Here is a 24,495-nt window from a genome sequence, read left to right as displayed (position 1 = left end):
TTTGTGCATGCAACATATGTTTTGGGCCATTGGTGGAGAGAAACAATTCCAGCTGAATAAAGCATGATGATACACAAGTGAATACACTTTACTGATGACTTCAATTTGTAAGTTTACCAGGTCAGGCAAAACACAATGTTGCTAAGTGACTTCAATAAATTTTGATTGTACAAGCAGCAGAAAGAAATTTCTGTCTCTTATTTTTCAACTGATCTCTCAGAAAATTAGCCATTTTTCTTTCAATATGCAATGCCTCATGAAGATGGCTTACACGGCCCATGGAGCAGTGAGGTGTGTTTTCTTAAGTGGACTAAATATCTTGGAAGTCTGTGTGTTGGCTGTGTCTTCCTGCCTCAGCCTGGCAGAGTTGTTTCATAATGGCTGCATTTTCTGCCCAAGTGATGGAAAACAGTTTTGGTAGTTTTAGAGAAAAGAATTGGTCTTTTAATTTCTCTGTCTTGAATATCTAAGTACTACTTTGTGGAGGAATTTGTGACATCATATTGTTGCTTTCCATTTGGACTGCTGAATAAATCGCGAGGGTTGATGACTATGATTTTTCTCTAGACATGAACCTGAACAGTTTTGGTGAAAATCTTCTTCAATGAAAAGAAAAATGTATTTCTTTTTGGGTTGGGGCTGAAAATAGACATTTTAATGTCATTATGTTATCAGTTTAAAAATCTATTAAAACTAACAATGTGAACTGTTTTGAGCTCTTACCCCTGCCCCCCTACCCCTTAAAAGGTAAATGGAGTACTTCTGAGAGAGCTCCCAAAGAATCTCTTGTTTGGACCACCAGCTACAATTTTCATTCTCACTTTCTCACCATTTCCTGTAAAATCAGGACCGTTTCTTCAAGGATGGTCTGCATTCTCTATGCTTTTCCCTGAGATGAGAATGCCCTTCCCCTGCCTCCAAAGAACAACTTCTGCTTTTCTTACAAGGTTGACTCTAAATTTTACCTCGTGAGACTCAGACAGTTTCCGAGTTCTCCACTTCTGTTGTAATTGATAAAGAGACCAAGCACATAATTGTAATTCAGCTGTTTCCACACCTGCTTTCCCTGTGTGTGCCTCCAGGCTCAGGATTGGGTTTTATGTCACCTGGTGCCTTCCAGGAGCAGTGCCCTGCTCGTGGTAAGGTTGAAGACACTGTGGAATTGATGGTTGGATAGCTGAATGTGAACCTCGTCCGGGAGCCTTCCTTGGTCTTGCCTTTTCCCCTGGAGAACTGTAAGGCTATTAGTGCTTGGAAGGTGATCTATTGTCCTTGAACTGAATGTCTACTCCTGTGGCGGTGGCTCAGGAAGGAGCAGGCTGGTCTGCCACATGGGGAGGAGAACTCCCTTGCTTTTGTCAGGGTTGCATCTCCTCTCTACCTCACTTGACTTTTTACACAGCCCCTGAGTGACTTCCCATGGAGATCTGGACTGAAAGGGATATCTGGGCCTGTGGACGGAGACCAGAAGCAATAATTAGATGAAAGAGCTAAATATTTCTTTATTCTTCATATGTTTCTGAGGACGTTGTTGATAGCAGAAAACAATCAACAAGAACTTCCTGATATCAGAAGCTTTCAAATCCATGCCCTGAAAAAGAAACAGTAAACCTCCTTGTTCTATAAGTTCTCATTTCTATATTTTTCCTGGGGCTAGCACTCATGTCTCTATCCCTTTAAGCCATCCAGGGGGTAGTTGGAATTCATAACCATGCTAGGATTAATAGTACAGTGCTATAATGCCATTCATAAGTGTTTGTGGGGAGTAGAATTTCTAGTGGATTTGATTTTTTTATAAAACATACAGACATTTTAAACATTGACCCATGTATCAGTCCCATTTATTCTTTTAAATGACATTGTTTTGGTGACCTTGGATCTGAATTTCTCCTTGGTAAACAGTAATAAGTATTAGCCTCCAAAGTTTGTTGTAAGAATGAAAGATAACTCTGTAAATGAAACCTCTTTGAAAATAGTATTTTTGAAAATTGGCATTGTCCAGATGTAGGTTGCTAATGTAAGTTATCTCCCACTTAAGATTTTTTTCCCTGTTTTCATTTAAATAAGCAAGCAGACTTTACCTTTTTTTGTTTGTTTAGGTCCTGTACTTGTTCATTATGTAATAGAATGGAAAGTTGGAGAGTACAAAGGAGAGGACAATAATGGTTTCATAAATCATAGACGAACTTAAAGAGAATGGAATGCTTTAGCAGATAAGGAACCGAAATTCAGAGTAGGTAACATACCAGACGTCAAACAGTTCTTAGCAGCATAGCTAAACCAAAACTTACGTCACTTGGTTCCTAATATTAACCCATAAATATGAAGCATTAAAATGTGTGAGCTAAGTTAAAATGTTGGAAAATATGAGACCCTAGTAGCATGCAGATACTCACTTTCCTTTGGCGTACCTCAGCATTTGAAAGAGACTTTTTAGCACATCGGTAAATTGTCTATTTATTCTTATGGCAAATGTTGTGATACGCCTTCTGCATTTCCAAGAACTATAAAGGGATGGAGATAACTTGTTCTGCTCTCATCTATGATCACAGATATTCGAGAAGTGTTTGTAGTTGTGCCTTAAAATAGCTCAGTTCTTTGTTCGTTTTAAATATCCTGTGTTACACACTATCTTTTTAAGCCTTTTACTTCTCCTGACCCTTAATCTCTTCAGCTTATTTTCCCCTCCTCTCTCCTTTCTACGGCTTTATTTTTGGTTCTGGTAGTATGACAGCACTTCTGAATTGTAATGGGAGTGTTTTTCCACACCTCCAACCTGTCCCAAATGCATGAGGTGACTTTTAAATCAGCCCGATTCAGCTGTGGGGAATGATGGACTCTTGCCAGCAGGGGCATTGTAGCTCGAATTAAAGATTCTTTCTTGGGGAGAATCATTGACAAAATTTAGTTTTATTTTAAAGAGCTCACATAGAAAAGATGTTTTCTTCAGCACTAATCAGATAACTGCACCTAGTATATCATAAAGCTCAACTCCCCAAGGCCCAGAAACCAGGGCAAGAGAAACTCCTAATGCAATGTGATCTGTTCATGACCTTCTTAGAAAAGAACATCTTCCTTCTCCCTAAGGAATGCATGTCCAAATGCATCTTTCTTCACACCCTTAAGAAATAACCTCTTCCCTTGGACCATGCTGAACGTAATGAATGGAAGAACACCGAATGAGGGTGCAATGGAGCAGTCTACCCTAGTTAATCGCTGACCAAATCCTTTTTAAATTGTGTGTTTATGTATGTGTGTGTAAATTTTAATGGAAGTAGGCCATATGGGGCACAGCTGGTCATATTAACAGAGGCAATGCTGGTTTAGTAGAAGGACACAGGCTTGAATTAGGTCATGCCCTGGATGCAGTTCTTAGCTCCTGAAAATGAGACCCTGGCAGTGACTTCCCGCCTCCAAGGGGGAACAATCTGGTCTGGAATCTGGACCCAAATGGTTAGTTAACTCCTGAGACCAGGGATATCAGACCTGGTGAAGGCCAGGTCTTCTTTCACCTAGACCTTGGTGCTGGTTACCTTATAGACAAAGGAAGGGGGAGTTTTCTAGCAGTTACACACACACACACACACACACACACACGCACGCACGCACACACACACAGAGAGACAGAGAGAGAGAGAAAGAGAGAGAGGAGAGAGAGAGAAAGGGGGTGGGAGTGGAGAGAGAGGGGGTGGGAGGAGAGAGAGAGAGAGGGAAAGGAAAGAAGGTTTTATTCCTTGCTTTCCTCTATCTCCTGGCCCCAGAAAGGCACTTTTCAGTCCCTTGTGGGCACAGACTCTGAAGACAAGATACAACAAAGGTGCATATGGAAGCTCAGCTCATACTTGAAGCAAAAAGCCTTCATTCTAATTTCAAAAAGTAAGTTCTCTTCTCCTTTCATATGTATTAGTTCCATTCATTCCTTGTGCTCCTCAAGGTCACTTCTATTTTTAAAATTTGGGAATTCTGCCTCTTAGGATTTCTCACGTTAAATCATTGGTGATCCAAACAAACAAACAGTAACAAACAAACAGTAACAAAAAAGACTCTAAGTGAGGGAAGGGGGAAGGGTGTATGTGTGTGTGTGCGCGCACACGCACATGGGTTTCATTTTAACTAAGACCAAATAAGGCAAGCGTAAAACTATGCTCTTGTTTTTCTTTCTTCTCATCTTCTGGGCTTGTTAGAATTAAAGGCTTTTCAAAGTTTTCCTAATTCAAAGCCGAGCCATTTAAAGCCAAACTGATGCCAGAATGACAGAGCTGTTATCGAAGGAAGGAAACCTCCTTTAGAGGGTAAGAAAAGGCTCTAAACTGGCGAAGTGACAGCTTAGAGTCACACAGAGATGTTTGTGGAAGCGAATGCATTATATATTTTTAAGAGATATCTATGTAAGGGTAGAAAAAAATAGAGGTCATGGAGACCCTATCAGAGGTTTCTATCCAGATGAGTTTGCTAGATTCAAACGTAACTTGTCCAAGAGTAACTGAGAGTCAAGGGCTAAAGCAAATGCAGGATGAAGATTCAGAGAGGTTCCTGCCATCATATGTGAAGAAGGAAGGGAAAAGAGCCAGGATATGTGCTCTAAGAAGATTTTAAATTCTGAGAATTTTTATTCATATAATCCCTTTGATGGATAAATATGTAGTTGCTTCATCCTTTGCAATTTTATAATATACAGCACTAATTTTAGCATATTGTGTATTAAACATTTCAGTGCTCACCTGAGTTTTGCATTTGATTATTGAATTTACTTTTTCTTGATTCTATTCTTTGTACCCAAAATGTTATGATTCTTTTGTGCATGAGAAATAACTTATGGGCAATAAAATGCAACTTTCTCATCTCTTTGATTCTTTCTTAACAGTTCTAGGCAGAATCCCTTTTGCTCTCTGGTACTCTGCAGTACCAGAAACTATGAAACTGCATGCAGGCTAGTGCAGGCTGATAGCCCCGTCATTTCAGCTGGTTAAGTGAATGCCTTTACCTAGCTGATGAAAGCATGGGGCTTTGGAGACCTTCCAGAGCCTCCTTTATGCTTGTAGGAAAACGTGGTAGCGTTCCCAGGCATGCCGTGTGCTCAGTGAGTTTGGTGCAGTGCAGCAAGCTTGTGTAATAGCACCCGTGTTGATTGGCTCAGTGCTCTACTTGAAGGACTGGGAAGCACTCACACGTTGCTGTGCGAGGGGATGTGTGTGTGTTATATGCATGTGTGCATTTGTGTGGGTGCATGTTTACTTTTCATTTAATCCCATTAACCAAGTGTCAAGTACATCTGCCATTACTTACTTAGCAAGGTTACTATTTCTGGTGTCCCATTTTTATTCAGGTCTTGGAAAACTCACTACATTTCTGCTGATACTTTGGAGTGCTCTTTTTCTAGGGTCTGGTTTTTGTTTTTCCAATAGGAAACCCTCTTAGCTCATATTCAAGTGGCTCTGAAGTCTGGATATTTGCCCTCTTCTGCCCCCAGTAACACCCCAGGTACTAGATCCCACCCAGTCTTATTGTTTAGCACATTGCCAGACTATAACCACTCTCTTGTGTGAGGACAGACTGGCAGATTTCAAAGAGCAGAATCACAGAACTCAGAAGACATTTGCTATTTTGTAGACTGATTCTTTTATCTTATAAATGAGGAAATGAAGGCAGACATGTAAAATGACTTGTTCGGGTCACTCAGGTAGAGCTGGGGCTAAAAACTAGGTCTGCTACCTTTGAGTCCAACTCTTCTTTTTTTCTGTCATATTTGCATCGAATTTTACTAGAACTTTATAAGAAGTTGATCAGACTTCCCCCACTTACACATCCTGTAAATTTCTTTAGGGCCATGGTGTTACCCAAATGTGTAACCGAAGCCCTTTTAGCTTCTCTTCCAAGTTGGAAAGTCTAAATCAGTACACCTGGAGAAATTATACCTGTTTTGATGTTTGTTGATACTCATTATCTTGATGTCCTCACAGTGGACCTCCAATACATGTTGAATCTGTTTTGTAATCAGGATTGAATTTAAAAAGTGGGAAGATGATTGAAGCTTTTTGTGTAAACACAAATATCCTCAGTTGTCCACTTGGCAAATGTGCAGTCCACCCTCTGCCAATGGAGACGATCTTGAATATCCTTAGGGAGATATCTGGCTTGATTCGACTGTGTGGAAAGCTTTTAGCTGAAATAGTCCTCTGAAGGTTCCTAGGGAAAGGACATCTTCAGGTAGCAACACATTGTTGATGCCAGCCCAGCCTTCTGGTGTCTTGAGGACACCCTGGATGGCTGCAAGGGCCCATTCTGAGGTCAGTTCTGGCTTTAGCAGCACTATTTGTTCATTGCAAAATACTTCAAGAGTTACTAAACTTTTCTAGGTCCGAAGTTTCTTATCTGCAAAATGGGGTGGTATTGAGTTATTGGTGTGCTAGGTAAAGGGAAGCACTTGGGCTATTACCTAGGATGTAGTATATTTCTAATAAATGCTTGCTTCTGTTGGAGAGCTACAATGGGGTTTGAGTGACTGTGGCACTTTATGGATATCCTTTGTGTCTCAATTCCCTCATCTGTAAAATGGGAATGATAATAGAAGTTGCTTTATAAGAGTGTTATAAAGATGAAATGAATTAATATCTGAAAATGATTAGTACAGTGCCTATCACATCCTAACATACATACATATGCTAAAAATATTAATGATTATTATTGCTACGTGAAACGTTTAGTATGATAATTAGTACATGGTGTCTTCTCAACAAATGGTACCTCTTAGTAGACTTACTTTTACTTCTTCTGTTTCAGAAGAGCTAGTTCACAAAAATAAGTGGTACCAACATTTCTGGATATCGCACAGAATATAGTTTTATAAACCCAAGGTATAAGCCAGTTCTTGTGACTCCATTTTTAAGTGTCAAACAGAATTTGTGTATTTGTTTTTTAATGATGCTATAACAAATTCCCACAGATTTGGTGGCATAAAGCAGCACAAATGTATGATCAAACCATTCTGTGGGTCAGAAGTCTCCTATGGTTCTCACCTGGCTAAAATGAAGGCATCAGTGGCCTGCATTCCTTTCCAGAGGTTCTCAGAAAGAGTTCATTTCTTGATCACTTGGGCGTTGGAAAAGTTAGGTTCCATGTGGTTGTGAGATCAAGTTCTCTATTTCCATGTTGGCTGTCAGCTGGAGGTCTCTCTGATTTTCTAGAAGCCTCTCTGCTGTCCTTGCCTGTGGTCTGCTACATCTCAGAACCAACAATGGGGCATCAAATTCATGTTGTGCAGCCATCTCTTTGACCACAGCTGGGAAATTTCCACTTTTAAGGCCTCTTATGATTTGGTTGGCCCACTTTATATGATTAGATTGGACCCAGAGAATGCCCTGGGTCATTCAGGATACTCTACCCATCTCAAAGTCCTTACCCTTAATCACATCTGCAGTGACTTCTTTGCCATGTATGATAAAATGGGCACAGATTCTGAAATTAGGATGTGGGCATATTTGCAGGGGGTGGTCTGTACTGTGCATACAAGTTAGAATGTGAAAATATATGACTCTGGCCTTTTTCTGATAGATTGTGGATAATTCAAATTAAGTATTCCACGCACTCCAAATTTCATTGTTCAAAAGGATAAAAGGTCTGAACACCTTGAGAGTGGGTATGCTAATTTCTTTCTTTATTCTTTTGGCCATATGGGCCCTTGAGACATACTTATGTGATTATTACTTTTTAAGCAATGTTTTCGGCACATGGTCTTATTTTGCAGAAGCTCCAGCTTGGTGGTGTAGAGACCCCTCTTATGTTATCAAAAGCCGACTGTCCACTGATGAGCTTCTGCTAAAAGATCAAATTCCAAGATCATGATTTTCATGACATCCTTTTGTGTAGTGCCCTGTTCAGCTTGTTTAATATCCGACTTTTTCCAGAAGGGATGTTTCTTCTCTTTGTCTTCCCCTCCATCATCAGCCTTGTCTCCATCATAATATGTTCTCCCTGTCTTGCAATGTGTATGTGTGTGCTTATGTCTCCCACCGACCATGAGCTCCTCCATAGCCAGGATTGTTTCTTAAACCTCTTTGTATCTTTAGCACCTAATACAGTTGCTGGTGGAAGATAGGCATGCAATGTGTGTTGGTTGTATCCCAGTGAACTGATTAAAAGATGAGTATTTGTCTGATCTGTCACTCAACAGTGATCTGTTGGCCAAAACCAGGATGCAAAACTTGGGGCCAGAGGCAGAACCATAAATAGACACAGTTCTGGTACCCTAGGGGTTTACAGCCTAATTTCTAGGGAAGCACAAAAGTGGTACATCTCTGACAAAATGAGTTGTACATTCCCCATTAGGGGATGAATGCTAAATGCTTCATTTGAGGGCAGGGCAGGCCATTGAAATTATTTAACTTTTATCTCCTAAATGCTTCCCCAGAGCTTCAAAAGAGAAGCCCAACATGATCCTTGTGTGTGCTGTCTTCAATTTTAGATTTACAGCATTTCTTTTTGTAATGTGTGATATATCAAGACCAGAGTAAATATTGGCAACATTGGATGCATCTATAATTGGGTATACCGTATTTCATCTGTTTACTGGAATATCTGAAAATTGATTGCAGTTGACACTTTGGGTTCACTTGGCTGAGTTCACTCTGTAATATCATTTCAAGGAAGATGTTGTAAATCAGGAAGAAGAAAAATTGGTTTAGAATGACTGAACTCATGTGTGGAATGATTTATGTTCAAATTCCTAGTTGGTTTAGCAAACATATATAAGAAAGTAAAATACTGAAATAATTACAATGCTATTCTGATATTAACACCAAGCTTTCATCCTTAAGGCAAATATTTGTGTTTTAGTCCTGGTCTTGGTATTTTCTTTCATAGTCACACCCTGACATCGTCTTTAAGCTTCTGTATTGTACATCCGTTTCTGTCCTAAGCAATCCACATTTGATTGGTTATTACTGTATTTTAAATCAGGGATATTATATTAACCACAGATAATTACGCTTCTTATTTTTTTCTAAAGTTCAGGATTTAAAGTTTAAAGTCATTGGAGCTCTGTTTTTATTTTAAAACAGGCATTTGTGCTATTATACACATTTATTGAAATACTGGTATTTAGGGCTCTACTGACAGAAGAAAAAGTTAGCTAAAAGCTTTTCATAAAGACTCACAATCAAAACTCTAAGCTTTGTAGAAAGACAAAATCATTGTTTTATCTGTTTTATGTGCCCAATACATTTTCAATGCTGAGTTGAATTTCTACACAATTTTCTTTGTCACAGACTCATGACTTTTTGGTTTCCTTTCCTTACAAATGGATTTTATATGCACACTATTTCCCCAAAACTCAGTAGTTTCAAACAGGAATAAATATTTATCATTTCATACAATTTCTATAGGTCAGGAATTCAGGAGTGTCTTAGCTGGATGGTTCAGGATCAGAGTCTTTTGTGAGGTTGTGGTTAGAGTACCAGCAGAAGGCGCAGTCACCTGAAGGTTGACTGAAGCTGGACCACCCTCTTCTAAGATGGCGCCGGCACTCGGATGACAGGTTGGTGCTGGCTGTTGTTAGGAGACCCCAGTTCTTCGCTAAGTAGACTTCATAGGGCTCCTTTTGTGTCCTCACGACCTGATCACTGGCTTCTTTCAGAGAGAATAATCTAAGTGCAAGGCAGATACCCCAGTGTCTTCTATGGCCTAACCCCATCTACACAAGTTATCCTATTTGTTATGAGAGAGACCCATAAAAGATTGTGAATGTCCAGAAGTGAGAATCGCTGGAGTCCCTTTTGGAGGCTGGTTGTGACCACTGATTCCTTTACCTTACTTCTTAGGCCTATCTGGCTGAGTAATGGTGATTCTGCAAAATTTGAAAGTATAATTTCAATTTATTTAGGCTTGAATAGAGAACCCATGTTAGGAAGCATCAGGAGCTGGTAGAACGTAGGGTTAACAGTGTTGGATATAGTAGGGCTGAATTCATGATTAGAGTAGCAACAGGAATCTGGGGCAGGAAGACAATTCCAAAATAGAGTAGGTATTGAACCAAGTAGCATCTCAGGGTAAATGCTTCCATTAAGCAAGAAGTTTATGGGGTGCAGTAGGAAGGCAGGACTCTGGAGACTGCATTTCAGAGAAGAAAGCAGGTATATAACTTGCTATTTATCTTTAGAGAGAATAATGTAATAGGCTTTTCTTGTTTGTGTGTATGATGATGATTCGGGTTCAGTAGTGACTTGGAAAACTGATTTTAATAACTTGAACGTATGCATCAATAAACACCAAACAACTTTTCAGGGCTAAATTGAAGATATGCTAACTCCAAAGTCACAGCATCCATTTTGCAATGAATAATGAAGATATACTGAATGTCTGAAATCACTGTTGGTAAATTTGTTGCTTAGCAATCCACACAGCTTTTTGGATCTAAGTTGTTATTCAGTGTTTTACCTACTGTGTGCAGTTTGAATTTTAAAGACACTAATTGCATGTTCTTATTTAGTGTTTAATGTACATTAAGGCTATTATCTAGGTTTATGGCAGTGACACAACTATAAGATACATAGAATCAATTTATAAAAACAATAGGATGTGAAGTGAAGCAGGCTTGAGTGTCTGTCTCAAGTCTACCACATACTAGCTACAGCTGTGGGACGTTTGGTGAGCTATCTGATTTCTGTTAGCCTTAACTTTCTTATTCACAAAATTAGGGTTTAAAAGAACCTACCTCAAAGATTGTAGTGAAGGTTTAGTGCCAAATACTGAATGTACCTAAGAGATGGTGAAAACTCAATAAATGTTAGGTCTTAGTATTCATATAAATATCTTTTTAAAATTTCAATTCAATCATTTATTTGACAATTCTTTATTGATTTCCTTTTATGTATCTTTTATTTACAGTTTGAAATCTGTGAGAGAGAACTGAAAAAAAATGGTAAATCCCTATCCTAGTGGTGTGTTTGCAACCGTAAAGTAAGCACAAAAATACCAAGTGTTTGAGATGGTGATAAATTCTATAAAGAAAATACAATAGAGAAGGAGGAAAGCACGTGCCTTCAGGGAGCAGATGCTGTTCTGTGTAGGACTGTTAATGAAATCCTCGCTGACATTCACCAAGAGGACCGACAGAAGTGGTGGAAAGAGCATACAGGTGTCTGGGGAAGAAACTCTAGGCAAAGGGAGCAGCCAGCGCAGAGGTGCCGAGGTGGGAGCATGCTTGGCTTTAGTGACATCAAGGAGTCCACTTTGGATGGAGCAGAGTGAGTCGGGGAGAAAGTGGTAGGAGGACGATGTCACAGAAGCAGTGCCCAGCTCATTTAAGGCCTTGTAGGTCATAGTGAGGGGTTTGCCTTTAACTCCTATGGGACAGAAAGACACTGAAGGGTTTTGAGGGAAGGTGTGGCATGATCTGACTTAGGTTTTATAGGGACCACTCTGGCTACCATGTAGTAATAGATGGCAGCAGCCAGATTTAGAATGAAATATTAGAGATTATCCAGGCACAAGAAAATGGTTGGGTGGTCGAGGGTGTTTTTGGTGGAGGGAGTAGAAAGAGGTCAGATTCTGAGCATATGCTGAAAGTAGGCTTGACAGGAGTCAAAGATCATTCCAGTTATCTTGGCTCGAGCAACTGGGCAGAGACAGTTACCATTTACTGAGTTTGGGAGTTTGTGGGAAAATATCTGACCATCGGGAGCAAATATCCGGGTTCAGACATGCAAAGTTTAAGAAGCTTTTTAGAGACGTCCAAGTGGAGGTGGTGAGCAGACAGTTGGATTTCTGAGCCTGGAATTTGGGGCACAGGGTGGCAGTTGGGGATGTAAATTTGGGAGTTGTTAGTAATTGAATCCCTGGCTCCACCTGGAAATCAGTGTAGATAATGACGAGGCGTGGTTTGGAGCTGGGCCATTGGGCATGCTGATGTTTACAGCACAGGAATTTGAGGAGGAACCTTGAAGAAACTCTGTTAGGAGGAAAAGCAAGAGTGACTCCTGAAGTCACATGGAAGAATGTTTTAAGAGAGAGGGGAAATTAGTTCTATCAGATGCTGCTGATTTATCAACTGAGATTTAACTGAGGATTAACCAGTAATGTGTCTTCATCACAGTGAACTAGGTACTCCATTCAACACTCTGCAGAAAACAATTAAATATGCTAGATATAGTGTTTGAAAACCTTTTTGCATTCTCCTTGAGCTGGCAAGAAAGCAAAGAATACTCAAGGAGAAAAACTGCTGTGGTAATGCTCTTGAACAGGCAGTATGAGGAGGGATCTGGGGTAGAGGTGGAGGAGGTCCTATCTAAAAGCCTAGACATTTTGACAAAAGTAGCAGAAAGGAAGACAGACTGTCTGGGTGCAGATGCAGGTGGCTGTAAGATATGGTGGTGGGAATGTGTAGTGTTCTTACAATGACACTTCCTGTTTTTTCTCAGTGAAGGCAGAAGTAAAATTATTATCTGAGAGTAAAGGATGTGTGTGTGTGTGTGTGTGTATGTGTGTGTGTGTGTGTGAGAGAGAGAGAGAGAGAATTACTGGAAGATTTGAGAAGAAAGGAGGTATAGAGTAATCTCCAGGGAATATTGTAAGATTGCCTTCCAGCACTAAAGGCCCACTTGAGGTTGGTAGACATAGATTGACAAAAAGTGTGCTTGTGGAGCTGCATGTTTTCCCCAGGTGTGCTCATCTGCATGCATGCAAAGGCAGAGTGTGCCCTGACTGGTAAGTCCAAGTTCAACAGGAAATGGGTAAAGTAAGATGAGAGAGCAAGAGGGAGGGGACAGAAGCTCAGATATCAAAGCCTTCTCTTTTTTGCTTTGTCATGGATTATAATCCACTTCCTTTATTCATTTATATTTTTCTCTACCTCCCCCAGTTGCTGAGGAGCCCATGTTTTATTATTCAAGGTTTCCAACATACTCTTAACAGGTTTTATTGTCTCCAAAGTAGAAAATCCATAACTGTCAATTGAATTGTGTTTTCCCATTTTTCTTAGTCCTTATACATCAGCTACATTATGTGAAATTTTGTTGAAAACTTTTTTTAAAAACTCAGCTCCATATACATATGTATAAGGAACTATTCTGTTCCAAAATGCTGCTTTTGATTATAGATATATCAGCAAGGCTGACGTAAATTAAACTTTTAACAATATGGCCAATTTTTTCAATTAAGTAGATGAACGAAATTAAGTATTTCAATAAAGCATTTGGCCTGATCTATTTCATTTGACTGTTTACATTGTATCAAATTGACTCATTGCTTGCCAATTTTCCACTTTATTTTGAGGAAAGCCTAGAAGATGCAAAAAACACAATAGCCTAATAGCCTTTTTCTTTTAAAAATAATTTTTATATAGCGATTATCAATTGAAAATTTTGTTAAGGTTAAAGACGTGTGAGTGTGTCTGTGCGCATATTGGCAAGGACTTGGTAGAGTCAGGAAAATGTGGGATATAAACCAATTAGATCAATGTTCTGTGATGGGCAAAGGATCCCTAAAAACCCTCTCGTGTGTGATTATGTGAAATATAAAAGGCTAACAACTAAAATAATTGCCTCTAGATATAGTAATATATAACCTTAGTTAACAAATATGCACTGTATATCTTCTTGTGACAGGTATGGTACTGGGAACTGGGTACAGCATGTCAAACAAATGGACAAACAAGTGTAATATTCTTACTATTACTTAGTTTAAAATCTGATGGGGTTGTAAATTATAGTCCTTAAGGAGATGGATTGGGCACACTCTGATAACTGATCAGAGGTGAGGGATTAGGGAGAAAGAAGATTATACGGAAGTTTTGCTCTTGAGCAACTGAGAGGATGAAGTTGACGTTAACTTCTTTAGGGAACACAATAGGACTGTAAACTCTAGGGAAAGATACTTTCCAGACGTGAATAATTTGCTGAGGGGTGCATACAGACATTTGTTTAGAAAAGTCCAGCAGGGATTTGGTGAGATTCTCAAGACATAGATTACATTTAACATGACAAGGCAGATATGTATAATGACGCTGTAGTTTTCAGCTGGAGAGAAGGGAAGATTTGAGGAAGCAACAAGAAGGTTGGTGGGAGAGAAGAGTTATGAGCCAGGTTCGAAAGAGAAGAATGCTTATTGTTGCTCATTTATAAAGCAATCAGTTCTGGTATATTTTAGTATATAGTTGATTCTAAGCTTGAATATGAGATTTGTATTTTCTTCACACAGCTGATTTCAAATTATATGAGATTGTAACAGAAACTAGAAGTGTATTTTAAAACTATGATTTGGTGGTATAACAGGTAGCTTAAAAATGTCAGTTAAATAAAATTTAATTTCAAACACATGAATGATGTAATACACATATCCCAGAAGTTTGTTTAGCGATAAGATCAGCGAACTTTTAAAGGTTCAATTCAATTTTTGCGTTTAGTTTACACATACGTTTTTCTCTCATATTTGTTTTTACTCATTTTGTGTTACCCAAGTTGATGTGTTCTCAAAAGTCTAACCTTCCTAGGGCCTAGAAAATTTCCTCTATGATGTCCAACTCATCTTTGCTTCTTTCCTCCTGTTGTGCTTTTAGTCTCAAGGTTAATGCTTGTAGGAAGCAAAGAAGGGAAAAGAAACAGAGCTTTTGCTATCCTGAGACCTCGCCTCTGGGGCCTCCTCCTTCCTTCTGCCACCATCCCTTCCCTCTCCACCTCCTGCTGTCCAGCCAAGTCCTCTTGCTTAAATTGGGAAAGGTGCAGGTAGAAATTCACACAGCCCCAGTGGTTCTATTCCTGTTTGATTTCCTCTTGATCTCTTGCCTGCTTGCTGGCTGGGATTTCTGACAATAGTGTACTCACAGTGGAAACAGAAAAGGCCCATCCAAACCACAGGCTGAAATTCTCCTGACCTTTAAATGTGCACATTGCTTTATCCTAAGAAGCACTGCTTTCAGATTGTTTGCACTGCTTTCTATTCTTAAAGTTTGGTGGCATCCATTCTGACTTCCCTGGATTGGTTTCTCAAGTATAATTTTCATAAATGCCCTCTTTAAAAATTACTTCTCCAAACCTTACTTCAGGCTGAACCACCCTAATTTTTAAGAAGCCTTTTGTTTTCAGCGAACAGCTGAATTTGTAAACAGCCATTGAATTTCATTCGTTGTATCCTGGGAGCATCTTGCTCTTCCTTTGCTTAGAAAATTCTAACAGCTTGGAACTATTCAACTTTGAATAGAATGAGTTTTCTACTGATGTGGAAAAAACTGCTTTACCGCCATCATTGAGAAAGATAGATTCTGTTAAGGAAGGTAAAGTATGTCTTAGTGATCTTGCTTTCAGCATAAAATAAGAAACAGATTCACATCTAGTGTAATCTGTCTAGTGCAGAATTTATTACCTAGAAGCCAAGAGAGAAGCACATCACATTTATTCAGTTCTCATCTTTACTCCTACTTAGAATTCTTAGAAAATAGAGTCACTTAATTTTGAAGAAATGATGTTATTTTCTCAGACACTGAAGTTAAACAAATAAAACAACATTTTTAAGTTCTTTTGTTCTTGAGGATATTTTTCCTCCGGCTTTCACATGGCACTTTTGCACTGTTCATCTAAGAAACCTCTTAACTAATTTGCTTCTTATAAGCAGCACAGTATAATTAGGCAATCACCCTTGTGTCTAGAGTGCACCAGGGAAAAAAGGTGACAGAAGTGCACAATGCATTTATTATAAAACAGTGCAATATAAAAACCGGAACTTACCAAATAAAGGAAACATAGCAAAAGACAAACTGTAAAATATTAACACATAAAAGGTAAAATGAAAAATCATCTTTAATAGAATAGCTTTGTTAGTTAGGATCAGGAGCAATGGGTTAATTGCAAAAACAAATTAACAAAAATAGAGAGTAAAATGGGACAATTATTAAAAATGATACACTCATACCTTAAACATTGCATTTTACATTAAACATATAAATGCTCATTCATCAGTACTTTGAGATAGCTCCACCGTGTGTTCTTTGATTAGGATTGAACTGATCTGAGTTCCTGCAGAAGTCACTCCCACGATCTATGATTTCTAATTTTGGTGTTTTTAAGTGGAGCAGAACTTGAAGAACATAAGCAAGCTGAGTGCAGCATCCTTCTTTATTTTCATGACATTTTTTCCCAATCTTTTATGGCATGAGAACACATATACTTAAATAAATACTTTAAGCCATTTGTCTCTGCCAGGTTTTGCCAAATCATCCAATCTATTTTTCATAGAAATAACTCTTTTGCATTTATACTTGTGATTTCAAAAATTCTTAACTAGCATAATGAAAATAACAGTACTATGTGTATAAATAAAATTAGGGCCATGTGCTGTTGAGACTAGAACTTCCCTGCACGGACAGTCTGTGAGGGCATCCCAGCCATGATGGCCAGCTTTCCATGGGCATCTTCACATTGATCTGTAAAACAGAAGAAATAAAAAATAGTTTTAGTTAATTTAATAATACAATCATTAATGACTTCCTGGGATCAAGCAATCCTCCCACCTCAGCTTCCCGAGTAGGAGTAGCTGGGACTACAGGTTCATATCATCATGCCCTGGTAATTTTTTGATTATTATTATTTTTTTAAATAGAGATAGGGTCTTGCTATATTGCCCAGACTGGTCTCAAACTCCTGGGCTAAAGCAATCGTCCAGCCTCAACCTCCCAAAGTGCTTAGATTATAAGCATGAACCCTTATGTCTTTAAAAATTTGTAATAAACCTTTTAATTCAGAATAGTTTTAAATTTACAGAAAAATTGCAGAGAAAGAGTACAGAGAGTTCCCATTATATCCCACACCATTTCTTCTTACATAGCCTCTTATGTAAGTATGCTGCATTTGTCATAACTAATGAACCAATATAACTAATAACCAGTATAACCAATATAACAATATAACTAAAGCCCACAATTTACTAGGATTTCATTAGTTTCTACCTGAAGTCCTTTTCCTGTTCCAGGACCCCATATAAGATACCATATTACATGGGGTTTTCTGTCTCTTTAGGGGTCCTCTAGACTGTGACAGCATTGCAGACTTTCCCTGTTTTTGATGGCCTTGACAGCTTTGAAAAGCTCCGGTTCAAGTATTTTGTAGATTGTTTCTCAATTTAAATTTTTTAGATATTTTCTTCATGTTTAGAAAAGGATCATGGGTTTTGCGGTGAGGAAAATCCAAGGTAAAATGCCAGCCTTGTCCCATCATGTGATGGTTATCTACCAATACTATCAATATGACTTATCACCATTGATGTTGACCTTGAGCACCTGTCTGAGCTAGGGTAGTCATGTTAGTCCATTGTAAAGTTACCTTTACTTTTTGTCGTTGTTGATTAAATGATTCTAGTAGGTAGATCATGTTTAAGATAACTTCTGCTGTATTTGTGATTTTTATGCTGGGATAATTTACTATTCTAAACTGGGAACATGTAAATTATTTCAACTATGTTCTCTCCATGATAGAATTCAAGAGTTTGGCCTCTTTATGAGGCTTTCATGAGTAGATGAAAGGAGTGCACTTAACATTGTCTTAGCACTGCTACTGAATTCTCGTTTCCCTGGGACGTTTCACATTTCTTGAGCTCTGCATCTAACTGATGTAAAGACAGTCTCCAAAGCTGCTTTTTTTGGGGGAAGTGGTTTGGAAGGAAAAATGGAGCACTGTGGATACAAAGTTGTGGTTCTACAGTTGTGTGATTTAGGTCTTCAAGCTCAAGACTAAATATGCCGTTCTCTGGTTGAGTTTTAGTTGAATCTGTGGTTAGCATTTCGATGACAATTTAAAATTGCTCTTACTACTCTTGCGTGCACTTAGCAAAAATTTACTTGCTGATTGCCTTGCAGTACATCAGGGGATGATCAACGTCAATCAAGTGTCCATTAGTCCATTGCCCTGTTCTGCAGACTGCCCCGAAAATACAAAGGGATTCCAACATGGTGTGGAGAGGGGTTTAGTGCACCAAGCTGCAAACCATGATAACTCATAATCTTCTACTTTTCCGAAGAAGTTGCAGAAAAGCTAAGGAACAATTTTTTAATGAAGAGCCAAACTCCTACACTATGTCAATCTATTGGAAAACATTTTAATATAGAACACAAAGAGATCTCTAGAACTCAGAGACCATCTGTTGTCTTTGTGGGCCTGGGAGACATGATGAAAAATGTCACACCAACTTCGTTTTACCTAAATATCTGTGAAGGGGATGCAAAAACTTTTCATCGTGGAGTTGGAAATTTACTTACCTTACTTAAATAACAGTGGTTTTCTAACCTTCCCAAAGGAACTGAAACAGTGGTTCTGACAGTTTAAACTCAATCCTATATCATCAACATTAAGGCAAAACAAGATTGAATCAGATTCTTCGGTTTATTTTTTCTTCTATAGTTCAAAAGGACTTTATTTTTCAACTCCAACTTAGGCGGATAGGGAACTCAGGAATCTGTTTTCTCAATCTCTGTGTCATCTGGCTGGCCTCAGTGTGAACTTGACCTAGAGCTGCTGAATGTTGTAAATGTCTTACTGCCCATTCAGACATTATTTTATTGTTTCTGTCATTGTCTCGGTCTCTGCCCATTGTTGAGGTATTTGCTTCCACTAATAAGGTTGTATGAAGCAATGTGTTTTGAGGGAGAAGCAACATGGTGCTGTGAAAACACCTTTGGAAAGAAAATCCTACAATTTGGACTTTCTGATTCTTTCTGGTACTTCTAATTCTGCAATCCCAGGCCAGATCCTAGCCTCTGATTCTCAGTGCCCTGGGGGAGAATGAGGAAAGAATTATGTCTGCTCTGCTGACCTTTAGAAAGTCGGTTTTAGGATCTATTGTGTAATAATGGTGCAAAGATATCACAAAGGACACAGTACTATACAAGTCAAAGGACAAGAAAAAATTTAAAGCTGCCAAGAAGGGTCAAGGAAAAGTCTAGAGTAACTAGAGGAATCCTCTTTGTCTACACCATGAACCATTAGAGATCACAGTGCATGGTGGAGTGAAGATCTATACTGTTCAAAAAATGTTGATGAGAGGGAGAGAGAAGAAAGTGAATTTGTAGATACTGTTGAGAAGATCTCCATGCCCCAAACTTAGATAAAAATGCACTCCAGTGGCACCAGATTCCACGAGAAGTTCAAATAACTGAGTAACAAATTCCTGGTGATAATCATGATAATGATGATGAACCTACTGTAGAAGTTGGACAACATGGTTTGTTTTTTTAAATTATACTTTAAGTTCTGGGGCACGTGTGCAGATCTTACAGGATTGTTACATAGGTATACACATCTCATGGTGATTTGCTGCCTCCATATCCCCGTCATCCACATTATGTATTTCTCCCAATGTTATCCCTCCCCAATCTATCCACCCCCTGCTATCCCTTCCCTAGCCTCCCATTCCCACAACAGACCCCAGTCTGTGATGATCTCCTCCTTGTGTCCGTGCATTTTCATTGTTCAAAACCCACTTATGAGTGAGAACCTGCAGTGTTTGGTTTTCTGTTCTTGTGTCAGTTTGCGGAGAATGATGGTTTCCGGCTTTATCCATGTCCCTGCAAGGGGCATGAACTCATCCTTTTTTATGGCTGCATAGTATTCCATGGTATATATGTGCCACATTTTCTTTATCCAGTCTATCACTGATGGGCATTTGGGTTGGTTCCAAATCTTTGCTATTGCAAACAGTGCCACAATGAACATATGTGTGTATGTGTCTTTATAATAGAATGATTTATAATGCTTTGGGTATATATCCCATAATGGGATTGCTGGGTCAAGTGGTATTTCTATTTCTAGATCATTGAGCAATCGCTACCCTGTCTTCCACAATGGTTGAACTAATTTACACTCCCACCAACAGGGTAAAAGTGTTCCTGTTTCTCCACATCCTCTCCAGCATTTTACGGTTTTTATGGTTCTTTCTGGTTTTAAAATCCTACGGATGGCCAATTTAAAATAATCAAACCAATTACTTAAAGTAATCCATAAATTCATGGGAGAAAAACAAATCAAAGTAGATCTTTTAAAATATTTTGGATAATAGTGTTCACAATCAAATCACTTCAATTTTCAAGATGAGAACATTAACGCAGAGCTTACCCTGTGCCAGACATTGTTTTAAGGGTGATTATAACTCATTTAGTCCTCAAGGCAACCTTAGGAGGCAGATCAGGAAACTGAGGCATGACAAGACGCATCTTTGGATGACAGAGGTCACACAGATGGTTCTGAGGGAGCCAGAACTTGGACAATGGCAGTCTAATTATATATACTAAGGAAAAGTGAAACTAGAAAAATTTCACTAATATTATCAGAAGAAAACAGCTATTTTGACCATTGCAGAAACAGTGGAAATAAGAAAGGAGGGGAGGAAAAACAGAAATTGACAGTCTAGTTATAGCAACTACTCAAATATTCAAACACAAGTGACAGAGTTCCAGCCAAGGGAATGCTATGGAGTTAAAATAATGCCCTTGGAATTAATATTTGGAATGTATTTATTTTTAGAGATAATATGAGATAATTTCCTTGCTCATATTGAAACTTTTTCTTTTTTTTGAACAAAGCAGTCTTAGTAGTTTCCTGATCATTCAGGATGTATGTGTTTTTTGGACCAAATAGTCTTCTAGAAAAAACAGCAGAAGATGAAGATTAAGCAATGGAGAAAAGGCCTGTTATTTTAAGAAAATTAATTGTTAAAAAGTCATAGGAAAGACATTTTATTCGAGTAAGTATGTTTTCCCAGTGACTTGAGTTCTTTAGTTGTACCAGATCATTCACAGATTGATGCCATAAGATTTTGACTAAAGAAGCCACTTGTATTATGATTGCATAACAACTGCTGTGTTTCCTTTGTTAATAATTTTTGCTCGGTATTTGTGGATAAGTGTTTGTCCATGTTTTCCTATTCCAGATTTCAGGTTTCTACTTCTACATCTCCAGCCCTGAATAGTCATGGAAAATCGCTGTACCTATGGCAGGTTGCATGATGTTTCCCCCTCTGTGTGCTCAATTTGTGTATTATTGTATCAGATGACATTTTGAATCAAGTGCTGCTAGTACCAAGCTGCTATCATCAGCTGATGCCAAAAATATTCGTTATAACACTTCTCAGCATGCAAGTGAGAGCACTTCAAACCACACAGACAGAATTTCCAGCCATTGTTCTTTTCTTTTTTGCTTATTACACAGCAAAAAGAACCAAAACAAAAGGGGATTTATTAGAAAATAAGGCTTCAGTAAAATGTTATAAAACATGAGATTTATTGTTTGTGAAGGTCGAGTGAAATTCAGTACCGCATTATAGATATGGCCTCAGAGGCCTATTTGCCCCTTCATTTCTCTTTTCCCAAATGTTTCCCATGTGTCATCTTTTTTTCAGTCTTTGATTACATTAAGGTTCAAACTTTTTATCCATCTGGAAATAAGCAATACTGTCAACAGAGAACCAGAAAATGAAAAGTGCCACCGGCCATAGGCCTCCTCTACGGCCTCTTTATGTTACTGTGCTGATCAGGACAAAGGCAGTACCCATGGTAGCAACAAGGAGAGTGAAAATCTGTGTTCTCCAAGGGAAGACAATTAAAAGACAAATTCCATCAGGAAGGTTCGTCATTTTCTGATATTGAGAGTGCTGAGCCTGCACCTATGAGCAAATTTCATATAAATTAATTCATATTACAAAGTGAGCGCTGAAACTTGGAAGCCAACTGACATGATGCCAGGGATGGCATGGCAAGGAAGAGAGAGGCTTCATGGCAATTCCAAATACCCGATTTCTTGCTTTCATTGTCTTATCCAGGGGAAGAAACCCGGAGCCTGTTAGTTGGGGGGTAACAGGCAGGAATGGATACCAGAGATGGACAGTGGGATGGCGAGAAGGGAGCTGCAATTTGCTAATCTTTTTACTCCTACTGACTGTCAATCATCTTGCTTTCCTTATTCATGGATCCTGGAGAGATTGAGCAAAGGGCTGGTGGAGTCATGCAAATGTGATCTTCATTTCGGCTTGATGAATACATACCAAGTGCTCTTTAAATTTGTGGTTCCTGCACAAAGTGCTGTGACCTCAGGCTAATAGAGAGGTCCAGATGTCACATGTGTCAATTAGAAAGAAATAAGGACCACTTCTATGGCCCACTGTGTTCAAACGAGACACCAAAACCACCCATTGGCATTCATTGCTGTCTAATACTTGACCTGTCCATTTCTTTATTATAGGGACTGGCTCCATATTTTAAAAACTGTATTCGTAAAAAGTTATTTCCCAACCTGCCGAGTTTCAGGTCCACTGTTGTAGGTGAGGTGGTTTCTTTTGTTTGGTATATAATATTTTGCTGACTTTCGACTTGGAAGTTGCAAAGCCTGACCCAAAACCCTGAAGGAAAAGCTAAGAATTTATATTTATTAAGCACTTACTTGGTAGGTGTCTGACACTGTAGTAAATATATGTGAGAGCTCAGAACAAGCTGATGTCCATGTACATATGTTTAAAAAACATAATGATCGAGTCTCATCTGTGAAAACTGCTTCAGATACTGATCTCACTCTTTCCCATTACATCTGAAATTCTGGAAGATAATATCCCGAAAGATTTATTCTCAAGAATAACAATACATTAAAAAAATCTCCTGCTTTGAAATTATCCATATTTTTTTGTTAGGAAATGTTTGGCAGGTAAAATCAGACTTCCTCTAAACCCTGTCAGGTTTTGTCAATCCATCCTAAATTCCCAAAAAGCAGCCCTTTTATTAACAGTGACTGTGAAGCCCCACCAGACCTGGGCTTTCTCGAGTGGCATATAATCAAGCTGTTTTCAAATATTTATCAGCAAATTTCTGGGATGATGAAAGATAAGAGAATGAGAAGACTGGTTTACTACTGACCCCTGGTATATGTTAAATCATGAAATGCAAACCAGAAGAACAAATTGGCAGGGGCTCCAGCTAGCCAGCCATTCTGCAAGCACTTGGGATTGGGCAAAATGAGAGTCCAGGTCACAGACAAGGCCGGCTCTAATCCAGATAACTGTGGAGTCAGCATTAATGTGCTGACTCACTGCAGTGACTCTCAAGCATTTCTCTTATCCTTTAAATGCTTCCAAGTTTTGTGCTTGTGGGCACCACAGGCATCATGTAGGCAAGAAGGAGGGTCGGCCTCGGGTCCTACAGTAGGTGGTAGGACCCCAGGTAGTAGGACCCCATTGTCCCTTCAAAGTGGTAAGAACCAGAGCATTGGAGGAGTCAGGGCAGAGGTGCAAACACCTTCCTGGGACCTGTTGAATCCTTTCAGGTATACATAGCGGCTGGACTCTGAGCTCCTTTTTGCCAGTCTTATTCTTAAGATATGATTTTATTTCAATTAAGTCTTTGACATTCTTTCTTTGGTTTCCTCAGTAGAGCATACCCCACAGCATGGTATTGTGTGGGAACTCTCAGCTTGGTGGATGCTGATTTTTCTGGTTCTAAGAAATTTTATCAACCCATCGATTTAAATTTATACCTATGTAGTTATTTATTTACTTTAGTGACTAGAGAACTGATTCTTGACACAGGGAAGAAATACACTCCTTTAAGCTTCTCCTAGCACCACTGTGAAAACCTCCACACTTCTTTTCCTCCCAAATCTTATGAACATGTTAGCAAGTTCCTCTCTGCCTTCTGCTGAGAACTCAAAATATAGTTTCTCTACTCTGAAGGTAGGGCCAAACCCAATGTATAGCATTCCCAGGGTGATATTTGTAAAGATGGTTTCAAAAGAAGAAAGGCTTAATTGTAACTTGTAAATAATGGTTCATGAAGGAAGGTAGGTAATTTTATAAGATTGTTTTGAGTTAGTTGGTAGAAATAATTTCAACAACATGTGGTTGAAAGTTAGAAAATTTGCATCAATGTTGCTTTTTAGCAAAGCATCTTTTTACTGCTTTTAGAGCAGTGCACAAGAAAAATGCAGCATACCACCTATAAAATACTACTGCTCCATTTAAATGTTTGTTTTGATTTTTTCTTTTTATGTGAAAGTGATACAAAGTGAATAAGAATAACATTGTTTTTCAAAATATTATTATTATTATTCCATTTGACCCAGCAATCCCATTACTGGGTATGTATCCAAAGGACTATAAATCGTTCTACTATAAGGACACATGTACACGAATGTTCATTGCAGCACTGTTTACAATAGCAAAGACCTGGAATCAACCCAAATGCCCATCGATGATAGACTGGACAGGGAAAATGTGGCACATATACACCATGGAATATTATGCAGCAATCAAAAATGATGAGTTTGTGTCTTTTGTAGGGACATGGATGAATCTGGAGACCATAATTCTCAGCAAACTGACACAAGAACAGAAAATGAAATACCACATGTTCTCACTCATAGGAGAGTGTTGAACGATGAGAACACATGGACACAGGGAGGGGAGCACTACACACTGGGGTCTGTTGGGGGGAATAAGGGAGGAACAGCAGGGGTGGGGAGTTGGGGAGAGATAGCATGGGGA

The 24,495-nt window shown here is 38.8% G+C and overlaps 1 protein-coding gene across 7 annotated transcripts in view; it reads left to right on the top strand.

Annotated features, from left to right (window-relative positions):
- FGF14 (fibroblast growth factor 14) overlaps positions 1 to 24,495 on the top strand; it is a 686,012-nt gene that overhangs the window by 86,885 nt on the left and 574,632 nt on the right. The window contains exon 1 of one of the 7 annotated variants that reach the window (XM_017970284.4): positions 3,695 to 3,876. The exons of 5 other annotated variants lie outside the window; for them this stretch is intronic. The gene's annotated coding sequence lies outside the window, so the exon portion shown is untranslated. Of the gene's footprint in view, positions 1 to 3,694; positions 3,877 to 4,223; positions 4,293 to 24,495 lie in introns of those variants that run through there. One more of the 7 variants, XM_035275522.3, reaches the window with a different exon arrangement.

Source organism: Callithrix jacchus, chromosome 1, assembly GCF_049354715.1.
Source record: "Callithrix jacchus isolate 240 chromosome 1, calJac240_pri, whole genome shotgun sequence".
Classification (NCBI taxonomy): Eukaryota; Metazoa; Chordata; class Mammalia; order Primates; family Cebidae; genus Callithrix; species Callithrix jacchus.
This window is presented reverse-complemented; position numbering and strand designations above follow the sequence as displayed.